The sequence below is a fragment of the Larimichthys crocea genome, chromosome XVII, assembly GCF_000972845.2.
Source record: "Larimichthys crocea isolate SSNF chromosome XVII, L_crocea_2.0, whole genome shotgun sequence".
Lineage (NCBI taxonomy): Eukaryota > Metazoa > Chordata > Actinopteri > Sciaenidae > Larimichthys > Larimichthys crocea.
The window spans coordinates 25,441,281-25,454,810 of NC_040027.1; the positions used below are offsets into that span (position 1 = coordinate 25,441,281).

The 13,530-nt window shown below is 40.1% G+C and overlaps 1 protein-coding gene across 13 annotated transcripts in view; it reads right to left on the reverse strand.

Moving 5' to 3' along the window:
- The window catches only part of ptprfa (protein tyrosine phosphatase receptor type Fa), a 291,110-nt gene extending 280,189 nt beyond the window's left edge, over positions 1-10,921 (reverse strand). For 8 of the 13 annotated variants that reach the window (XM_027289990.1, XM_027289989.1, XM_027289987.1 and 5 more), the window contains exon 1: positions 10,276-10,921. The gene's annotated coding sequence lies outside the window, so the exon portion shown is untranslated. The remainder of the gene's footprint in view (positions 1-10,275) is intronic. The other 5 variants (XM_027289994.1, XM_027289993.1, XM_027289996.1 and 2 more) reach the window with 1 other exon arrangement.
- Between the last annotated feature and the right edge of the window lie 2,609 nt (positions 10,922-13,530).

The window sequence follows — 13,530 nt, forward strand, 5'->3', positions numbered from 1 at the left end:
TCCAAGGTGGTGGACAGGACACTTCGGCTGATTGTAACCTGACTGAACCTCAGATTCGGGAGGAGCAATACCCTCTAGTCTACATGTGTTTTGTGGACTTGGACAAGGCCTATCACTGTATCCCACAGTCGATCCTGGGGGGGGAACTGTAGGAATATGGGGCACTGGGGCTAAGCTGTTGTACTACCAAAGTGAGAGTTGTGTCTGTATTCTTGGCACAAAGTCAAACACATTCTCAGTGGGCGTTGGATTACACCAATGTGCCCCTTGTCTCTGATTCTGTTTGTGATATTTAGGATCTCAAGGCGCAGCCGGGGTGAGGATAGCGCATCTCTGGGTGGAGGGATGTCTGAAACGCCCCAATAAACCTGCTGCCACTGTGGCCTGACCTTGGATAAGTGGAAGGAAATGGATGGATGGGATGATATTCCACATGTGAGCTAGTTCTTTTCACTAAAGATGACCATGAGATGCAGACAAATGAGGAAAAAAAGCCAGTGGACCTTGAGCTGAGACCATTCTGTCATATATTAGATTAAATTCATCTGTCATAGACAGCCAATGTAACATTCTAATGAGACATTTCATTTCAATTCCACATATAGTAAGTTCTGAAATATTTGACTGTTTTTTGTTTTTATTTGATTTTAATTGAAGTAAATCGATGTAGGCATTCACACGCTGCAGGGAAAGCAATGATGTGATAAATATCGACTTTTATTCTTCAATTTAAACAGAAGTATTGCTATCAACTTTCAAAACTGCGTCGCCCCAATGAAATGACAGCCTTGAACTGATGATGAGGGACGATTTTACATTCAGAGAGCATCCCGGGGCATATTCAGGTCACACTCCTAACACTGACATCTATTCATCCATGACATGTAGCAGTTTGGTGAGGAGTGGAAGAGAGGCTTTACAGAGGAGATGCAGAAGGGTTGGTGATGATTCTTTCACTAAACACTTAATTTCTCTATCAGCTCGAAACTTTTACACCTCATTTCTTTCAGTGATCTCAAATATCAGCACATTTTGGCTTTAATCAACTGCAAAGTATATCTGGCATGAGCCCACAGCTCCGCTATCAGCATTCTGCTCTCAAGTCTTATTAATTGATGCACTGCAGTAAATAGCGCGCTTATAATTCTGACAGGGAAGCAAGTGGGAGAGGAGTGCGATGGAGTGAACAGACCATGGCATACAGTACACAGTGTGTGCACAAGAGGAGGGGACAGCTATCAACAGCATGTCTTGCCAACATCTGCAGGTCCAGCAGAACCTCACCATCAAAATGAACTGAAACTTTCACGCAGCAGCCACAGGTGATGCATCACTCTTCATGTGCTGACAGAGTCAACGTCAAAGACATCGACCGTAACAAGGTCACACACCCGGCCAACAACAACAATTGATTATTCTACTTTTCTTTCTTAGAATCAATGTTTAATCCCTAATGTGTCACGATCCTCTTCATCCAGGATTTGATCTGATTCTTTGATTTTAAATTCATGATTGAGTTCACTTAACGACCTGCAACAAACCAGTTAAACGCCAAAACCAAAAGAAGAGTTAACAGGCATGACATGGCAGAAACTTTCAGGGTTCAGGGAGAATCTGGAATTGAAAGATGACGATCGATTTTTAAAATCGAAATTGAAATTGTGAAACCCCCTTTTAATCTGTCAGCTTTACTGAGTGTTTGACGAATTGATGAAACGGAAAATCCAAAATTACTAAAACTCTCATTTGCTAAAAATACAGCCATGGAACAAACACTACTAGTGCAGCAACTGACAGTTATTTTCTTTAGCAAGATTGTTTTCTCAATGGGTGGATGAATCATTTAGTCTTCCCGTCACAAAACCTGGAAACAGCTATTTTTCTGCAATTTCAATTCTAGAAAGGTTTTTCCATAATAAATTTAGTTTAGTTTCCAATTCATTTTCTATATATTGACTAATTGATGAGGTGGTGGTTAGTGGTTAGCACTGTCGCCTCACAGCAATAAGGTTGCTGGTTCGAACCTCAAACCTTTCTGTGTGGAGTTTGCATGATCTTCCCATTACATTGCATTTAGCAGACGCTTTTATCCAAAGCGACTTACAGAGGAGGACATAAGCTGAAAAAAGGTGTAAAGGAGCACAGAGTAGTTGTTAGTTTTGTTAGTTTTGTTAGGCAGGGAAGCATTCCCGTGTCGGCGTGGGTTCTCTTCGTATACTACGGCTTCCTCACACAGTCCAAAGACATGCACTTTACAGGTTAATTAGTGACTCTAAAATTGGTCTTAGGTGTGAATGTAAGTGTGAATGTTTGTCTCTGTATGCCCTGTGATGAGCTGTCGACTTGTCCACGGTGTTCCTCGCTTCTCGCCTTTAGTCAGCTGGGACAGGCTCCAGCCCCCCATGAACACTTTCCCCTTCGGGGATTAATAAAGTACTTCTGTTTCTGATTCTGATTCTGATTCTGACCATGATGACAATAAGTGGCTACAAATAACGGATGTATGGGTGGATGATCGATAAATAGACTAATTGCAGTTCTAAACCTTCCTCTACAGTATACTATGCAGTTCATTCAACCTTCATTTCAAAATACAGATTTGCCAAATGGTTCCTTCTCACTCTGATCATGGACACTTCAAATCAACTTTATTTCAATCTAAGCCTCCTCTGCATGCACGCACTGCTTTTTTAAAATCATACAATATGGCCCAATGAGCTTTTCTGATTTGTTTTCCCATTACTACAAGTAGAAGATTCAAATATGATCTCCATTTTTTTATGTTTCATGAGCAGTTAAACTCATGCATATATGTATTTGGATTTAGACCTCCAAGCAATGTTTTGCCCCGGGGCCTCCTAACAGGTTAATACAGCCCTGCTTGTCACTTTTCTCAATTTTATCCATCTAGAATGTGTTGGTATGACAGAGGGCTGAACTGCCTGAGTAATCTAGGTATACAACAGCAGCAGGTTGTGTCCCACCCTCACGTCCACAAATACATTACAGCAGGACACTATCAAAACCTCCATAGTCCAAATGTTCAATGCAGAGATCATTGTGTCATGGTGGGTAAATCACAGGTCTGTGCAAAAAAAAAAAAAAAAAATCTATTACGGTCCTGTTCTGTTGCAGGAACAAAAAGGAGACGAGCTGGGCTGTTCTGTAGATAGATCAATGAGCCCAGGAAGAATATCACGACATGCACGAGACAAACTGAACACTCCCCTCCAATCAAGTCCACAGGAAACAATACAGAGCCTGTTGCTGTCAAATCAGTTCCCGTGCAGAGTTTACCCCAAAACAACATGATTTCAGTCATGATGGATGGATGGATGGATGTGTGTATATTTGGTTTGACAACCAGTAAACATTATCTATTCTGGAATTATCACAGAGATTAAGTGTGATCTGTTTGACGCTGAGTAGTTCCATGGGGGATTAAGAGCCTTGCTCAAGGGCAACTCAGTGCTGGAAAAGTGTGGTGGTTCAAACCAGTGACAAGCCTGCTTCTCTAAAGTCTGTTCTCTCTATTAGGGCAGCAACTTACCAATTGATATTATTAATTAATCTCTCAATTGTTTAGAGTGATCAATTAGTTGTTCAGTTTATGATATTAGAACATGCCCAGAGTTTTAAGACTTTACGTTGCTTTAATAACTGCATGTGGCAACCACGAAGATGAGGGAAAGATGGTGGTTATAAAAAAAAGGTTCACAAACAGTGACAGGACGTGAACTACACACCCATCCACCTGCACTAACTCTGCATGCTTACTTTGCACAGTGCCACTGAAGCTGCAGATACGTCCAATATGAACAGAATTCTGAAGGTATTGGGTTATCCGGTGATATTTCATTTATAATGATATAAAACAGAGACAAGAGGAAAATACTGAAAAACTGGAACCCGAAACTTATTCATTTATTATTAAAATGTCTGTTGACTCCTTTCATTCTTATATAATTATGTTTCAGCATTATTACTCATACTCATATATACCTTGAGGGTCTTAGAGGACTACATTTGCATAGCAAATCATATATTATATCATATACACATTCCCCTGTAGTTTGGCAGTAGGAACCACCCACTGACAACCCCAGTGTATACTACAGATGTATGAGATGGGATGATAGCAGGGAGCATTTTCTGTGTCGTTACAAAACTTCTGATTAGGAAATATGCTTCTCTTTGAAGGCGCTGCAGGAGGAAACGCAACCTGCTGTAATCTGATCTCATTGTGAAAAAAATAAAACTGTAGCACCAGATAAATAAAAAGAGAGCAGCAGGCATCTGTTCTCTTTCATGTTTACAAGAGAAAATGATGAGAAACTGATGTTTCTGCTGAGGAATGAGGCACAGGATGTTTGTTTTTTAATGTGCGAGTGTAGCCCTGACATGTTAAGTACCTGATCTTGGGTTCAAGCCCAAGTTGTAGTCCCGAGGGTAAAAAAATGCCCTTCAAGAATTAATTTATTGCTGCAGGTTTTGAGCCTCACAAAGCCAGACAACATCTCACAAGCTCAGGTTTTGCTATTTTAGTCGAAGAAGTGTCCACTGAGAATTATGCCAGTGGAGTCAGCAGAGTGTTTAGATGATCATGTGCTCTTGAAATTTCTATGTAAACAGCTCTTTTAAAGGTCCAGGGTGCAGATTTAGGGGTCACTATTCACAGAATACGTGTATGATTATGTTTTCATGAGTGTATAATGACCGGAAAATAGAAACCGGATAGAGAAAGATAGAACCTTTCATGTTTTTAACATGGTCTGCAGCCACAATAGTTTCTCCTTCATACTAAGAAGGAGAGGGTGATGGAAAGGGGTTGCAATCAGCCTCGTTAACTGCTGATATTTCACAGATATAGTGGAATCTGTGTGATTTGTCGTCGCATTTGAGATGGAATTAGGGAACATAGACTTAGAAACAACTATACAACTAATTGACTTGATTAAAATATTTACTGATTGATATTCTGTTGATTGAATAATCAGTTAATCAGCTAACTCTTACAGCTCTAGCGTAAAGTATGTTACACTTTAGTAGCATCGACGTGTTTTTTAATGTGCTGTTGACAGGTTTTGATTATTACAAGCAAGAACAAAGATTTCCATGCTGCTTAATGAGCTGCATCTGAGCAGTTAATTAGCTTACTAGCCCCGATGAATGTATGCTTGGTGGCTCATTTAACGAGCTGCAGGATGAGACGTGTTCCTGTTAAGTCAGAAAAAGGAGACTTAACAGGTACAAGCCGATCAATCTGATATCGCGCCTACAATTTCTACAGTTACAATGGCGCATGATGCAGGCGATGGTGATGGTTCTCATTATCACGTTGACGTCACCAATGTCAACAACCAACACTACACCTGACATAGCCAAATGAACATGTCAGTTGACATAGCCAAATGAACAGGTTATGTCGACAGGTATTTATACAACATACTCACAATAATGACACACAGGGTGCAGAATGCTCTCTGGAAGTGTCTGGAAGGTGCGACGACATTGTCAACCCCTGCAGTGATTTGCCACACTAAACACCACAGCGGCACTATATATATACCTAGAAATGTCGTGTTTTGTCAGACATTACTCGATAGTGCAGAGCACCCGAACACCTGCTCCTACACCCACCTGAGTTAACTAGGTTAGGAGGAGTGCAGGTTTTTTGAGGCAGGGAGGGTTTATGGTACAGGTGATTATGAAAATTAAAAATATTTCAAATATGATTCAGCCGAAGAAGCAGGAAGCTGAAGTGTTGTTCAGAATGTGTGGCTCTTGAGTTGCGTAACCACTGTTGTCTGACTCAGTGTGAGCGTCTGCTCTGCCTCTGATGGAACACTGACAGTACTGCTTTATACAACAAACCAAAGTGATGTACAGTAAATATGCTGTAAAAGACAAAATCCTATTTAAGTTGTGTCGATGTAGCAACAACAACAAAAAATAATATCTCTCCTATTATCAGATTTGTATTATCCTCAACTATGATATTGCCTCTAAAATATCCAGTAGAGTAGCCACCATCTACATGAAACTAAGGGCTAATTATGGAACCATAAAGGTCCAGTGAAGAACAATCTGAGCAAGAGACTGGTTCCAGCCTGGTTCTGTAGCACTCTTTTCTCAGTGTGCAGATTCTAACCTGGATGAAAATGCTGTATGCACAGAATGCCAAAATACAGCAGCCCTCTCCACCCATATGTTTTCATGCTTGTTCATCCCTGAAATTACACACAATTTATCAATGTGGAGAGGACGGCTGAGTGTGAGCTAGGATGGAGGGAAGCCAGTCCACATACAGCTGTGATACCAGCAGGCAGAGAGCCTGAGATAGAACCGTGATCGACACAAACAAGCACAAGTTTGCAGCCAGATACCTGTGGTCATTAAATTATGTCTATCAAATATGTTTGGCTCTGCAAATAAACATGCCACATCTTACAGGTGTAGGATGAAGGAAAAATAAAATTAAACATTAAAGGTCCCATATTGTAGGAAGTGAAATTTCCATTTGTCTTGATTATAAAGCAGGTAGAGGTACTGTATGAATACTGTATGATGACACAACTATACAGTCACCGCCCTGCTACAATGCATTACCTGTGGTTGGTTCAATCCTACTGTTTCAGAAAAAAGTAAGCTATAAAATGAAGCCAACACAGGAAGTGTGAAAATCTGCAGTTCCTCGAACATCCACTCGAGGCTGGCTCCAGAAGTGAGTCAGTCTCTATAAGCATCCATGTTAAACTGTCCAGCTTCACAGCAGACATAAACATGTTTACAGCCTGGTACAAAAACTGTTTTGGTCTCTATAGTTAATTTCCCTGCATGACAACTGTACTATAGGGTGAACTTTTATACAACTCACCTGATCATGTTATATTAAGACTTAAAGTTATGCAGAGGCCAACAGTGTGGTAATGGCTTGTGTGACTCAGCTCCACTAATGCCCCATGTCTTTGCCCATTTTTGGATTAGAGACAGGACTGCCAAGATGGCAAAGGCCAGAGCCACCACACTGAGCTTCACAGCAGCTCTTCAGAAGAACTGTGGTTAACGTCCCAGATATTACGTCCATGTTTTATACTGTCTACGTCCTTGTCAGAGCTCCAGAGAGGAGACGTATTGAAAACCACAAATGTATCATTTTATGGATAGTAGTAGAAGTAATGAAGCTTTGTGCAAATATTAGACATATTTATCAGTGTATATTGAAGGATTAGATCATCTAATTATTAATAAATAACAATTTCTAATGTTTTAGTTTTGCTATTTGTGTGTCCTGGTTTTGAGATTTCTGCCTCCAGTCCACCCCAATTTGATGGTGCTGGATGGATCCTTGTTTGTGGTGCTCACTGCGACTGAAAAGTGACATTTAGAAAATTCAACAGCAGCATCTGTTCCAGGCACAAAGTAACAGCACTTGTGGATAATCCATAAAGCTCACTGTGAACGTGAGCTTGAAGTGGACTGAAACGGCAGCTCCAGCACAAGTGGATTTCATTTGATGTAAAATATCCCTGATTAATGCACATACCGTGTGTGTGTGTGTGTGTGTTTATATCATAAATTCAATTCAGACATAAATTCATGAGAACCATAAAACATTGATCCATGTAATTATTTTTTAAATAAGCACTCTAACTAAATGGATAGAGGATAAAGGCTTTTACACAAATATATTCTACAATAATATTAACAGAGAAGGATTATTGTTGGAAACAGTGAACGCCTGTTTTACTACAGATACATCACTATATTTAGATCAGATGCATTGGGTTGCTGATTAATATCTAAGTGGCGTCTCACGTGTTTATGTAAATAGTTTGGAGGGACTGGTGCTCAGGCTCACTCTAGGACCCAGACCTGCACTGAATCAGCTGAAGTTCCTCTTGGCAGCGTGGTGAGTATACTTGACGAAGACACAATGTGAAAACATCACAGCTGCACTTGTGTAAAATTTAAAAATCCTAATTTAGTACACCACGTGGAGTCTGTATGTTCACCCAGTGTCCGCACGGGAACCTCTGAGTACTCCGGCTTCCTCTCACAGGTCCATGCGGGTTAATTAGTGACTCGAAATTTCCCGTAGATGTTAGTGTGAATGGTTGTTTGTCTCTATGTGCCCTGTGATGAACTGGCAGGCTTGTCCAGGGTGTACCCCGCCTCTCACCCAAAGTCAGCTGGGATAGGCTCCAGCCTCCCATGACCCTGATGAGGATAAGCGGTTACGATGAATAATTTAGAACACCCTTTTGAAAACATTGCCTTTCTGCCAATGCAGCAGCTAGAATACAATGGTGTGCATAACTGTGAACAAGAATTATGTGTAATGTTTTTAGATTTTGCATTGTTGGTATTCATTAATAAGTGCAGGTATTTATGAGACCATAAATCAGTACCAGCACAATGATATTTGAATTTCTTTCTATGAACCTGTAGCCCTATCAACAGTTGACAGGATAATTCAAAGTAACGTGGTGTTTTTGAATATCACACCACAGAACATCAATTTTTACTTCTCTTGTGTGGAGATGGGGGCAGAAAACTGACAGACACATATAAAAACCTGCACAAATGAAACCAAAACTATCCACCTGGAAAGATGCAGCCTCACAGGGAGGAAGTAAGTGAACTGTCATTTGAGTGAACTGACCCTTTAACTGACATCAGACTGTGTTTGAATGTTAGACTGTGTTTGAATTGTTGTGTCCAAATACAGCTGACTGCCAAGGAGCAGTAGCACTAGCAGTGTGTGTGTGTGTATATGTGTGTGTGTGTGTGTGTGTGTGTGCATGTGTGTGTGGCAGTGATGCATTCAGCATTCAGGTCTGAGTCTCATGCAGGATGAGAAAAGCAACACACACACACACACACTGATTTCCATCATACGTTCACAGTGCTGGCATTCAACTCAGCGATGCACTTATCAGGGTGGATGAACACACACACACACACACACACACAACAGCACACACTCCTTCCACCTCCTCTCTGTCTGCATCTCCTTTCCCTGACTCCACCTCATCTCCAGCCTCCGTGCCCTCACTCCTCTTCTCTCCATCTGTTGCACTCCTTCACTCTGCCCGTCTCACTCCTTCTCCTATTCTCCATCCAGTCTAATTAGGGCTCTGTCAAATGCAGGTGAACTGACAGCCAATTACGTCACACACACACACACAAAGTTGTGCACTGTTCTTCCTCTTCCTCTGCTTTATTTAGTATTAAAGCGTTTGGGTTTCTTGCATGAGGATGAACAGGACAGCTCGCTGTTCTTGTTTTAGGAAACTGCCAAAAGAATGAAGCACTGAGGACTCATCCATGCAATATACAGTAACTGGCTAATAATAAGCTGCCACAGAGACTGAATCTGAGTCTAGAGAACACAACTGAAACATGTCATGCATATGTACATATATAAAGTGTTTATTCTAAACATTAATGCAGGCTATAATACAGAACTGTATGCAGTCTGTAAGTCACATTGTGTTTATAAATGATCACATTTAAGATCTAAAACATGCATTTAAAAAAAAAAAAAAGATTTTTCTAATCATGTTAACGCTGCACACAGTGCATTATCATGTGAGCAGCACACCGCAGAGCCAGAACGCAAAACTGAGACTTTGCGTCTTATCAGAGGGAAGTCATTCAACTCATAAATGAAGCAGGTGACGCTGTTTTTGCACAGCTTCGATCCAGAAATGCCATTTTTTTTATACGAAAGGAAACGAGGCAGCGCTTTGATTCTCAGTGCAAAGCGCAAGTGCCATTGTGCGCTGTGCGGGAGGGATGCTCCAACCAAAGTGCTTTTAAAAAAATCTGATAGATTAAACCAGCAAACAATTAAAAGGCACGGAAATGAAAGAAAAGCTGTGACCCAGTCACAAACTCTCACAACTGTCTCAGCTTAATATTCAATATTCAAAAGTTGACTTTATATACATATATATATAATCTCATTTCTCTTCCAGATGACACGGTGAACTGTGGATACTGTTACATTTAGAAAAGCTGCAGGGTCTGACATCATGAGACAGGATGTGTAATTTAGCGTCTGTGTGGATTTTATTGATTTTTTTTTTTCTTTTTTGCAGAGCTCCGGGTGTCATGTTCTGTCACTGTGGGCTGCAGTGTCAGATGCAAAGTGAGTGTGTTGACGGACTTCTTGTGATTCTAGAAGTCAGTCTTGCACGCAGCGTGTCCAGTCTCCAGGACGCACGCATCAGTCAATAAAGCAGAACACACATGATGCTTTCAACTCACCATTTTTTTTTTAGTGTTTCCCGGACGTTTGCATTTCGTAGAGGATGCTGAAGACAAGAGGAACAGGGAGGTCCCCTGACTGGGTACAGTTTAGAAAAGAGTCTTGCAATTCCTCCAGTCCCGCAACACTTGCTCTAATCCCCCGGGGTGAACAGGAATAATTAAAAAAAGAAAAAGAAAAAAGGTCCTTAAAAGCGAGGAGTGTCAGGTAAATCCTCCGCTCAGCTGCAGCTGCTGCTGGGGACTTTTCTCTCTCAGTGTCGGTTAATGTTCCCGGTAAGCCAGCGGTATCCGTCCGCTCCTCTGCCCGTCCGCGGTGGCTCCTCTCTGAAGAAGTAACATCCCCAACAGTTCGTCCGTATACACCCTCGGGAGGTGTCGGACACGTTCGGTTCTTTCCGGAAAACCCTGGTGTAAGCAATTGGCTGTCAATGACGTCCGGGTTTTTGTAGCAAATTTTCAAGTGTGAAAGAAAAATAGTGCAAATAATAATTTAGATGATTTTTTTTTTTTTGTTTTTGAAAAGAGAGACGCGCCTATGACGGAGCTCCGGTCTGTTCCATCATCCCGAGCTGCTCCGAGGTGCCCGGGAGCAAAAAGCCATTAAATCTGAGAGTTCCAGCAGTTCTCAGCAGTAATTAGCCCACTGTCTGTTCTGTACGTCTGCAGCATGGAGCTCCATATTAAATAAATAATAAAAAATCATTAGGAAACAAATAATCCCATCAATATACAGGCTCAGTGACACCATGAATAATTATAAATGATTCAATTGCAAAATATCCTTCCTCTTTTCACAATAAAAACGTTATATAGGACTTCATCTTGATTTCAAAGCATGCTTATTTAATTGTTCCAGATAAAACTTGTACTTCTTATTGTGACTTTTTCATTTAATATTGAATATTCTAGTCTGTGATTACTTGTCCAGGGCGCCTCTCAACCTAAATCTGCTGGGATAGGCTCCAGGATAAGCGGTTACAGAAAATGTGGATGGACATTCTGGGATTCCATATAGCAGAAGGGTCATCTAGAGAGAAAATGTTGTGAGATGTCTCACCACTCTAAAAAAAAACAAATATTATGTTATAAATAGTAGTTGTTCCATGTGGACCCAAGAGGCCACATCACCCAGTAAATCTAAGGGGTGTTGAGATTATTAACTGAATACCAAAGCAGATGAATATGGCCTATATTTCTGTTTCTTTTTTTTTTTCAAAATCTTTTGATCTTTGTTTTTTATTATTGTGAATAAATCAAATGTTTCCCCAAATAACAAATCTATGATTTGGGAAGAAAAAAGGAAATACTCACTCTCTGGCTGAACTAGTCTCAAATATATCAACCTCCTTCACTCTAAGAAAAGGAGGTTGATCCTTGTTAAGTGCCCTGGAGAACTTTGGGTTTTCTGGAGAACCTTTTAATCATTAAGAATCTTTTTTTTTTTTTTTTTTTTTTTTTTTTTTTTTTTTTTTTTTTTTTTTTTTTTTTTGGCTGTTTAAAGGAGCAGTGTGTAGGATTTAGAGGAGAAACTACGGTGGCAATATCTGGAGCCAGTATGGAGTGTCTGTTCTGGCCTACTGTAGAAACATGGTGGACTCCATGGAAGAGTGCTCATGGTGCCTGTAGATATAAAAGTCTAATTTAAACTAACAAAAACACAACTATTCTTATTTAGGTGTTTATACACCAATGAAAACATGGTTATCTCTGTATAATTAGCCCATAAATCTGACACACTGCCCTTTAAGCTTCTTTGGGGGACTGAAAGCAAAAAAAAAAGAGAGAGTTCTTTAAGTTGCAGCACTTTTGGTGCTTTGAAGAACTTTCGATGTTTTATTTATCTATCTATTATTTACCTTCACATTGTTCAGAAATGTATGTGGGTATTTTTATTCACCTGACATCCTATTGATTCTACCATTTATAGTTAAACATTTCCATATCTTCAAAGACTCCCCTGGAGCTGACACACCAATATTTTGTTTCAATTAAATATAAAGTAATACAGGACCAGCATAAACAACGTCAATAGCAATTATTTGGTGTGTGTATTTTCATGTGTGTGAGTATATCAAAGAACTATAGCTTAATAGCACATTTATATCAACAATAAATGGAGAGAAGGGGAAGTACACTATGTCAAGCAGAGATAGGAAAATTTATTCAGTTTAAATATTTTAGAAAATGAAAAAATCTGGAGTACACAACAGTCTTCAACATCTTCGCATTCCTGGAAAGAACACTATTGGAAAAACATAATTAGATTCTTTATCACACCCAAAGCTAAGAGCAAACATTCATCTACTGTACACCACAACCATGTTGGAGACACCATGGGGAATTGGACCAATCACATGTTTTTTGGTTATGTCCTTTTTTTAAGTTTTGGTGAGATATTCACATGGCTATTGTTAAGATCCTGGGCTATGAAATCCCTAAATCAATTATGCAAACAGGAGACAGATAGCTGTTAAAAATTCAGTTGGCAGCCTGCAAAAACACAATTGCAGGGAAGTGGTTTAAAGTTGAATCACCAACAAAGATGGCTGAAAGTTGTGATGGACATATATTAGATGGAACTGTTGACTGATAACATAAGAACTCAGGAGATAAAATGTCAGGAGAAATGGGCAATGTTGTCATGTCAGCGACAGGACAGGTCAATGAAGAAACTGCTTGTGAATGAATCGCTCTGCCACGTGTCTGTGTCAGTGTTGGGTTACCAGTCAGGTTGCGTGCCGCGGTGCCATGGGCGTGTGCACACTGCAACAACACGACAACAGCAGCAGATGAAGAAGAGAGTCAGAGATGGAGAGTCTGGTTTGAACGGACAGTTTTACTCTGTGATGGGATACAACATGGAAGCGAGGTGTCAACCTACTGACGCCTACTGAACGATCTTCAAAAATTAGACATTGTATCTGTAGTACTGATATTTTTTAATCAATCCATCCAGCTCTACCTACAGCCTTTACTCATGTCAATAAATACCAAGTCTGGATATTTTAAGGCTCTGTGTCCCACAGCACTATCTCATTGTGATGTACACAAAAATTCAGATTTTTTAAATATTAGTTTTTGACCTAAAATTTGGAATAATATTGAATACTTTGAACATAAATATCATAAATGCACATTTCTCTGGTTTAATTTTGTACTGGTTGAAGTGTTTTTATAATAAGACTCGGGGGGATTGGGACTAGAGAACAGCATGTTTAAGTTAAAACAGACCCTAATTAAAGACAGTATACT